We start from the raw sequence: 9,976 nt of genomic DNA, 5'->3' as shown, positions 1-9,976 counted from the left end.
CTTCTCAGCCTCATCCAGCCCAGCTCCCTACATCCGGACTGTCACCTTCTATCCTTCATGTGAGACACAAAATCTCTTCCCCAAAAGATATTGGGGCTGGGATTTGCAAAGAATCCTAATTTCCTTCGGTCTGTCTGAAAATCCCAACCTAGGGCAACAGAGCAATATTTTGCAAAGCAGATGGGAGCAGGGCTGCTCTTTTTGCTCATTCCACTAACATGTTAAATGCTGCTGGAAATGAAAGTGGCAACTCTTCCTGAACCCCTCTCCACGTTCTTATGACTCGACTGGATTGTGACACAGAAGCAGCCACTTCCAAACAACCTGTTAGGAAGCTGTCAAAGCTCTGATCCAGTGCCCCACCAGACTGCTGTGAGGGGACCCAGACACTGGTTTCCATGTCTTTCAAGCCTCCAGAGTCTGAATAGACATGAGCCCAGACACTGGCTCTGTCTTGGGGTCCTTATGCACACTCCCAGGGTGCTGATCTATCTAGCACCCCCTCCTGAGAGTTGCAGCCAGGGGGTCCAACCACCCAGTTGCTAGAATCAGTGCTGATTCCTCTGACTCTCCTGTAGCTTAAACTCACCCTCCTCCAGAATCCCACTGAAGATAGGAGCCTTCCAGTTTAACTCTCCCAGGGGGCCCATGATGAGGTGAAACACGTAACATGGAGAGAGACACTTTGCATAGGATTCTCAAATACTATTGCACTTTACTTAAGCACAAGAAATACACAGAGAGAGCAGCTCATATCTAAACCCACAAACATCCTAAACACATTGCCCCTCACTCTGGCTCACCCTTCCCTTGGGAATGCTTTCAGAACCATCCGACTTCAGGTAGGCAGGGTTCCCCTGCCTCATCAGGCTCCTGCATCACTTCCCCTCGGTTTGAACTGGTGACAACAGCCAAAGACCCCAAATAGATCAACTCCTGCCTTCCTAATCTTCCCATCCCCGTCAGGTGACTCTTGGATCTGTTTCCTCAGGCAATTTCATTGCCAGTGGACCACTCCCCTGACAAACTGATCCCCCAAGTTGGGAGCCAGTCTTTATTTCAATAGGGGACCATCCCAATTTAATGACCCTCTACTGTCAGTGCTGTATCATTACACCTTGGACTTTCAGTCTACCATGGAGACAAGATCACAGAGAAGACCCCCACACACACACACACATTCAAAATGGAGTTTGCAATCTAATAAAGATACAGATGGACAGTTCATAAGCTCACACAGAATTCATGAACTGCATGGGCAGATTCCCAAATCATCAAGAAGCCATGCGAAAAATGTGCCTACAAAGGCTAGAGTCCACTATCAAATCTTAAAAAAAATGAAGGTGTAACCCATACCTCCCCTGGGTGGCTGTGTGCCGTCCAGCAGCAGGACATCGTACAGGTGTATTAGTCAGCAACTGACTTTGCGCAAACAAATATAACCCTGTCAGCTCTGGCATGATTTCAGATGTAGCTAGCCAGGGTTCAGTCCCCCCCAGTGGCTCCTTCCCAGGTGAGATTTGTCAGAAGAGATGGTCCATATGAGGATCTGAGCCGCAATGGAACTCTGAAAGTTGGGATGAGCTTTCGCCGCGAGGGCAGCTTTTAGCTCTTGAAAAGAAAAGGAGTACTTGTGGCACCTTAGAGACTAACCAATTTATTTGAGCATGAGCTTTCGTGAGCTACAGCTCACTTCATCAGATGCATACCGTGAACCACCACGGTATGCATCTGATGAAGTGAGCTGTAGCTCACGAAAGCTCATGCTCAAATAAATTGGTTAGTCTCTAAGGTGCCACAAGTACTCCTTTTCTTTTTGCGAATACAGACTAACACGGCTGTTACTCTGAAACCTGTCTTTTAGCTCTTGGTGATGGGGGTACTGTTACCACCATTAGTAGACATTGTGGCTCTCGGCTCCCCCTCGTGGTTAGTCCACATATAGCAGTTTATGAACCCCTATTTTAGGATTCTTTAGCTCAGGGTCTCTTAGCTCAAACTCCAGCCACCAGACAGGAGCACAGACCTGCTCTGTGTAAGCGTAGGGCACAATGGGGCAAGAATGGCTCGAACAAACTGGGTAGCAGCAGGCTTCTTCGTGGTTCTGCATGCATACAGAAATGGCAATGAGTACATCACCCATTAGGATGCAATAATCACCTGCAGGGCTTAGATCAGGTTTGCCAACATGGTTTTTGGCTCATGTAACGCAGCATTAGAGGTTATGTGACATATTGGGCCCTAAATTCCCAGCCATTTTAAGGCATATCCATGTCAGAAAATATCCAAGTTACAATTCAAACCATTTCATTTAGATTTTCTGGACAGCAATGAAGATTGTACCCTAAAGGGCTGATTGTCGGTGACACTCCATGGAATTGTGATTTTTATACTTACAAGGTATCTTCACATAGGCAAGGCATTTTAAAGTGCCCTTATAGAACTTAATAATCAGGCCAACATTTTCCAAAAGGAACTAGCCATTCTGGGGAGCCCAAGCCTTCAAAGAGAGCTGATTTTCACAGGTTGGGTGCTCTGCACAAGGTGTTTTGAGTTGGGCTCCCAAAATCACAAGTCACTTCTGAAAATATAGTTAAATAACCATAAAACAAATGCTCAAAGGAAAAGCTCCTGGTGCCCCAACTTTCAATCACATAATGATGGCTGCCAAGCAGGACAATCACATAAAGAGAATGAATTAACTCACCCATATCAATCAATCGAACAAAGCAGCCCATTAGTCCCTGGCCTGAAAAGTACCTTCAATCTTCCCCACAGCAGTTCCCTAACTGTGTGTCTCGACCCCAGCCATCAGCAGATGGAGTTCCAGCAACCCATTTTGCTCCGCACAGCGTGACCTCACATGTATGACACATGCGAAATCATGAGGCACTGAGAATGCCATATTGCTCTACAATGTGCCATCCTCCACACAGCATGACTTTGCACATACCACACATATGAGGTCATTCAGCATGGAAGATGCCATTTGGTAGAGAAAACTGGCATCCTCTACGAGGCGTGATGTCGCATGCGCCATACACGTGAGGTCACACTGTGCTGAGGATGCCATTTCGCTCTCCAAAATGGTGTCCTCCATGCTATCTGGGGCCCCGAAAAGAAATAATTCATTACAATGGGGTCGTCCCAGTCAAAAGTGTGGGAACCCATGCCCTAAACTCTGATATAAAGTTTAGGGAAGACAACAACAAACAACCACGTTTTCCTCCCATGTGCTGAGGCCAAAAACTTTCTAGACATGCAGTAGGCTTTGCTCGCTACCAGGTGCGGGTGGAAAATATTTGTTGGTACAGGATTATTCAGTGCTGTAATGTAAATAATGGGGTGATGGGTGCACTAATCTGAAAATGTAAATGCCTCACTCTTGTTAGATTAGAGGGTGCAGGAGATTGCAAAAGTGCTGCCACCTCAGCCAATTATCAATATCAGACCAGAGTATTCCCGGGAACTCGTTAAAAAGAGGCAGAAGAAAGAAATGTCCCTAAAAAACCTGATCTACCTGTGCCAGATGTCGATGGCATATGCTGAGGTCAAATGCAGGCTGCAGTCGGGTGGCTTAGAGAGCAGATGTTTCAGCCAGATGTTCAGACCAGAGGCTGCGGCCAGATGTTTGAAGCTGAGACAGAAATCAGACACCGACACCAGGTATCAAGTCCAGATGCCGAAGGCAGGGAAAGGAGGCCAAGTGTTGAGTCCCGCTGTTGAAGCCAGAGACAAAACACTTAGGCCCCCCCGTGGACCCCAGGCTACCAGAGGCCAAACATGAAGCCTGGACGATGGAGGCCTGGTGCCGAGTCCAGTCATGGAGGTGGGTTTCTCTGGTGACCAAAGACCTTCCAATCCCATCACTCCTTGCTGCGGGAAGGGGGCTCAAACCCCCTCAGCCCCCAGGTTCAGAGGGTATTGTGACCCCTCCCCCTGAGAGCAGGGCAATGGGGGTGACACCCACCAATTCTGTCCACGCTGTGTGGCGAGAGGACTAAAGGCAGGAAGCTGGTCCTTTAACCCCCACCCCAAGGCTGGGAGGGGAGCAGTGGGGAGGCAGCTGTTCCATTGCCCCTCCCCCTGAGACGTCTCCCTCCAGGCTGGAAGAAGCGAGCTGTTCCCTGGCGCCCCCGGGGTACAGGAGAGGGTTGAAACGTCTGGAGGGGGCAGAAGGAGTCTGTTCTAATGCGTCGCCCATGCTAAGCCTCCCAATAGGCTGCCTGAAAGGGGGCGGGGCTGTTCCTTTGCCCCGCCCACTGAACGGTCCGGGGAGGAGCAGGAGGCCGTTCCATCGTCCTCCCCCCCCCCCCGCCGTTGCTTCCTCTCCACGTCTCGCGCTGTCTCCTCCCCACCCCGCAGACTCGCAAACGCCCCCGGTTCTTCCCGCCTTTTCCAAAGCTCCGCCCCTTCCCGCCCCCCCCCCCCCGGCGCTGCCTCCCGCCGCGTGCCGGGCTGAGCGGAGGGGGCGGGGCAGAAACGGGGCGCGCGAGACCCACGGTCGCTGCCTCGCGGCGGGGTCCTCGCCCGCCCGCCCGCCCGGGATTGGTGTATCCGCGGCACGGGGAGTCCCGGGGCGGGACACGAGGAGCGAGGAAGGGATCTCGAGGGTCTGCGGGGAGACTGGGGGACGGGACGAGGAGAATGAGGGAATGGGAGCGGCTGTGAGGAGGTGTATGGGGCAGGTCCTGAGGGGACACGCTTTGGGGGGGGCTGTGAGGAGGTGTATGGTGCAAGTCCTGAGGGGACACGCTGGGGGGGGCTCTGAGGAGGTGTATGGGGCAGGTTCTGAGGGGACACGCTTTGGGGGGGGCTTTGAGGAAGTGTTTGGGGGAGGTCCTGAGGGGACACGCTTTGGGGGGGGCTTTGAGGAGGTGTATGGGGCAGGTTCTGAGGGGACACGCTTTGGGGGGGGCTGTGAGGAAGTGTTTGGGGGAGGTCCTGAGGGGACACGCTTGCGGGGGGGGCTGTGAGGAGGTGTATGGGGCAGGTGCTGTGGGGACACACTGGGGGGCTGTGAGGAGGCTTGTGGGGCAGGACATGAGGGGACACACTGTGGGGGGCTGCGAGGAGGTGTATGGGGCAGGTTCTGTGGGTACACACTGGGGGGAGGGGACGCTGTGAGGAGGCGTATGGGGCAGGTCCTGAGGGGGGACACTGGAGGGCTGTGAGGAGGCGTATGGGGCAGGTCCTGAGGGGGGACACTGGGGGCCTGTGAGGGGGCGTATGGGGCAGGCCCTGTGAGGATGTATTGGGGAGTTACGAGGGGAGAGCTGTTGAGAGGCACAGACAGCACTGAGGTGGAGTGGTGAGCTGAGTCTGAGCAGACTCATATCATATCAGGAACACAGACCGGGCTGTGGGTGGAGCTGGGAACAGCGGAGAAGTAAGGCTGGCGATCCTCCCCCTCCTTGTTAAAGCAGTAACACCCAGGGAAACTGAGTCCTCTAGGGCTTGTGGGAGAAATGTGGGGTCTGGTCCACCGGGGCCTCTGCATATCACCCTTAGTCCAACGGGCTGGTGGAGAGATTTTATGGGACACTGAGGATGATGCTGAGGACTTTTATGAATCAGCATCCGCAGGACTGGGACAAGAACCTGCCCCACCTGTGGAACAGGGAAGTGCCCCAGGAATCCACAGGGTTCTTCCCTTTTGAGCTGCTGTATGGGAGGAGAGTGAGGGGACCCCTGGACCTGGAGTAGGGATGACTGGGAGGAGAAGGGGGAAAAACCCCTGGTGGATCTCTTCCCTGAGATGGGAGCCAATCCTCCCATCAGGTGTCCCCTGTTCAGAGTCACTGGGAAAACAGCCCAGAACCTGGAGAGAGAGGTCAAGGACATGCTGGCTTTAGAGGTGATCCAGCTGTTCAACAGCCCATGAGCCTCAGCCGTGGGGCTGGTCCCCAAGAAAGACGGGTCAATCCGATTCTGGGTGGACTATCGGAAGCTTAATGCCATCAGCATGTCCAATGCCTACTCCATGCCTAGGCCTGGTGAGATACTAGACAAGCTGTGGAGGGCTCGTTACTCACTACTATGGATCTCACCAAAGGTGACTGGCAGGTGCCTTTGGACCCAGATGCCAGGTTGAAATCTGCCTTCACCGCTTTGGGGCTCTTTGAGTTCCTGGTCCAGCCTTTCGACCTCAAGGGTTGGCCACCTCCCAGCGCCGGGTGGTTCCGTTACTGAGGGGGATGGAGAACTTGGCCTTGGCGTACATTGGTGACATCTATGTCTTTAGCCAGACCTGGGAGGAACACGTGTCCCAGGTGAAGAGGGTGCTGGGCTGCCTCAAGGAGGCAGGACTGCCGGTGAAAGCTGGAAAGTGTAAGGTGGGGATGGCAGAGGTGTTGTACCTGGGCCACAAGGTGGGGAGCAGCTGCCCAAGCGCAGAGCCGGCCAAGGTGGAGACAATCAGAGATTGGCCCATTCCCCAGACCAAGAAACAGGTCCAGGCCTTAATCGGGATGGCGGGGTACTACTGGAGGTTTGTACCCCACTTTAGCTCCCTAGCTGCCCCCATCACTGAGCTGTGTAAGAAGGGGAAGCCAGATGAGATGGTCTGGACTGAGCAGTGCCAGAGGACTCTCTGTGCGCTGAAGGAGGCTCTAATCCAGAATCTGGTAAACCCAGATTTTGCCAAGCCTTTACAGTGTTCACCGACACCTCTGACGCAGGGCTGGATGCGGTGCTGATGCAGGCCGATGCTGAGGGGGAGAGACACCCCATCGGGTACCCGAGCAAGAAGCTGCTGCCCCGGGAGCAGAACTATGCGGCCACAGAGAAGAAATGCCTGGCCATGGGGCAGGCCCCTAAAAAGCTGTGGCCGTATCTCTTTGGGCGGTGCTTTGCTGTGTATCCTGACCCCTCTGCCCCAACGTGGCTGCATCAAATGAAAGGGGCTGATGCCAAGCTGCTGGTGACAGACACACCTGGGCAGAGGGTGGCCAAGGTCAAGGTGGGGGCTTTTAACCAAGTGTTAGGAATTACACCTGGTAGGACACGCACACAACTGCTGCGAATTATACCTGATAGGTCACGCACAGTTCGAATCACAGCCCTCCAGACTGGAGTGCTGGGAGAAGACCCGATCTCAGTTTGAACCCCAGGAGTTTTGGGGTGGCAAAAGGGCACAGGCCACATAAACCTTCCCACATGTGGCCTGCGAGTGCCATCAAGCACACCCGACCTACGGGAGGGCATGAAACTGGAAGGGCCTTGTCATAACTATAAAGGGAAGAGTAACCACCTTTCTGTATACAGTGCTATAAAATCCCTCCTGGCCCCCAGATGCAACACCCTGTTACCTATAAAGGGTTAAGAAGCTCAACTAACCTGGCTGGCACCTGACCCAAAGGACCATTAATGGGACAAGATACTTTCAAATCTTGTTGCGGGGGGGGGGGGGGGGGAGAAGGAAGGCTTTTGTTTGTGCTCTTTGTTTACGTGGTTGTTCTCTCTTGGAACTGAGAGAGGCCAGACAGAAATCCATCTTCTCCAACCCATCCTAATCCAAGTCTCCAATATTGCAACCACTATAGGTAAGCCAGGTGTGACGAAGTGGGACTGTTCTTAATGTTTCCTCTGAATAGTGTGGGGGTGCCTCAGTTTCCCCTAGGCAGTTCTTAAGTATCTAGGGGGTGGAGTAAGGGTGTATGATCATTGCAGAGCCCTAGAGGGCATGTGTGTGCAGGAGTCTGGACACAGAGAATGGGCGACACCCTGTTTCCTGGCAACTGATGGCCTGGGCCCTTCCCCCCCTGCAAGGTGAGAGCTGAAGGGTTGGAGAACAAAGGAATCAGGTGACCACCTGGCCGGGGAAAGGAACAAAGCCCAGAGGAGGAGGGGCTGGAGGGAGTTTCAGTTTGGGGCTGGCTGGGACATGGAGTGAAGTGCAGACGTGGTTGTCTGGCTCACTGCCCCCCAAAATGGACCCAGCTGAGGGGTCCCGTTCTCTGCACCTGCAAGCTCTGTTTTAGACCATGTTCCTGTCGTCTAATAAACCTTCTGTTTTACTGGCTGGCTGAGAGTCACGTCTGACTGCGAAGTTGGGGTGCAGGACCCTCTGGCTTCCCCAGGAGCCCCGCCTGAGCGGACTCGCTGTGGGAAGCGCACGGAGGGGCAGAGGATGCTGAATGATCCGAGGTCAGACCCAGGAAGGTGGAAGCTGTGTGAGCTGTGTGTCCTGAAGACAGGCTGCTCACAGGAAGGCGACTGCCCCAGAGTCCTGACTGGCTTCATGGGGAGCAGTTCCAGAGCATCGCCCAGGGACTCCGTGACACCAGGCAAAGCGGATTAGTTTATCTTTTGTTTTATGTGACTTTTTCTTGTGTTAAGAGGGAGGTTTATTCCTGTTTTCTGTAACTTTAAGGTTTTGCCCAGAGGGGGATCCTCTGTGTTTTGAATCTGAATACCCTGTAAAGTATTTTCCATCCTGATTTTACAGAGGTGATTCTTTTACCTTTTCTTTAATTAAAATTCTTCTTTAAAGAACCTGATTGATTTTTCATTGTTTTTAAGATCCAAGGGTTTGGGTCTGTGTTCACCTGTACAAATTGGTGAGGATTCTTATCAAGCCTTCCCCAGAAAAGGGGGCTTAGGGCTTGGGGGGATATTTTGGGGGAAGATGTCTCCAAGTGGTCTCTTTCCCTGTTCTTTGTTTAAAACGCTTGGTGGTGGCAGCATAGGGTTCGAGGACAAGGCAAAGTTTGTACCTTGGGGACGTTTTGAACCAAAGCTGGTAAGAATAAGCTTAGGGGGTCTTTCATGCAGGTCCCCACATCTGTACCCTAGAGTTCAGAGTGGGGAAGGAACCCTGACAGGCCTGGTGTAACTCCCACCAAACAATGGGAGAAATGTTGGGGCATCCATGGGAACGTTGGTGGGTTCTAACTTCCCCAGGTCACCGGCTAAAGTGACCCCGCTCAGTTCGGTCTCAAAGGGGAGAGAGATGTGATGAAGTGGGAATGTTCTTAATGTTTTCTCTGAATACTGTGGGGGGCCTCAGTTTCCCCTAGGCAGTTCTTAAGTATCTAGGTGGTGGGATAAGGGGGTGTGATTGCTGCAGAGCCCTAGAGGGCCAGTGTGATGGTGTCTGCATAGAGAATGGCCGTGGCCTGGGCCCCTCCCCTGCAAGGTGCCAACTGAAGGTGTTGGAGAACAAAGAGTCAGGTGGCCTCCTTGCCCAGGAAAGAGACAAAGGCCAGAGGAGGGGCTGGAGGGGGTTTCAGTTTAGAGCTGGCCGGGAAAACAGAGGGAGGCCCAGAACCAGGGTCTGGGCTCCCCACCGCGCAAGATGGACCTGACTGAGGGATCCTGTTCTCTGTACCTACAAGCTCTGTTTTAAACTGTGTTCCTGTTGTCTAATAAACCTTCTGTTTTACTGGCTGGCTGAGAGTCATGGTGAATCGCAGGAAGTGGCGGGTGGAGGGTGCAGGGCCCTGACTCCCCCATACTCCATGACACCAACCACCCCAATGACCCCTCACTGAGAAACAGATACCCCAGCAATCCACAGCCCAATCACCCCTCACTGAGACACAGATCCCCCAGCCACCCCACCCCAATCACCCCTCACTGAGACACAGAGCCCCCAGCCACCCCCACCCCAATCACCCCTCACTGAGACACAGACCCCCCAGCCACCAGCCACCCCAATCACCCCTCACTGAGACACAGACCCCCCCAGCAACCCCACCCCAAGCACCCCTCACTGACACACAGACCCCTCCTGCCACCACTCGCCCCAATCACCCCTCACTCAGACACAGACCAACCAGCCACTCCACCCCAATCACCACCCTGAGACACAGACCCCCCCAGTCACCCTACCCCAATCATCCCTCAGTGAGACACAGACCCCCCCAGTCATCCCACCCCAATCACCCTTCACTAGGACACAGAGCCCCCAGCCAGCCCGCCCCAATCACCCCTCACTGAGACACAGACCCCCCAGCCACCCCCACACCAATCA

Source organism: Caretta caretta, chromosome 24 (assembly GCF_965140235.1).
Source record: "Caretta caretta isolate rCarCar2 chromosome 24, rCarCar1.hap1, whole genome shotgun sequence".
Classification (NCBI taxonomy): Eukaryota; Metazoa; Chordata; order Testudines; family Cheloniidae; genus Caretta; species Caretta caretta.
Note: the sequence above shows the minus strand (reverse complement) of the source record.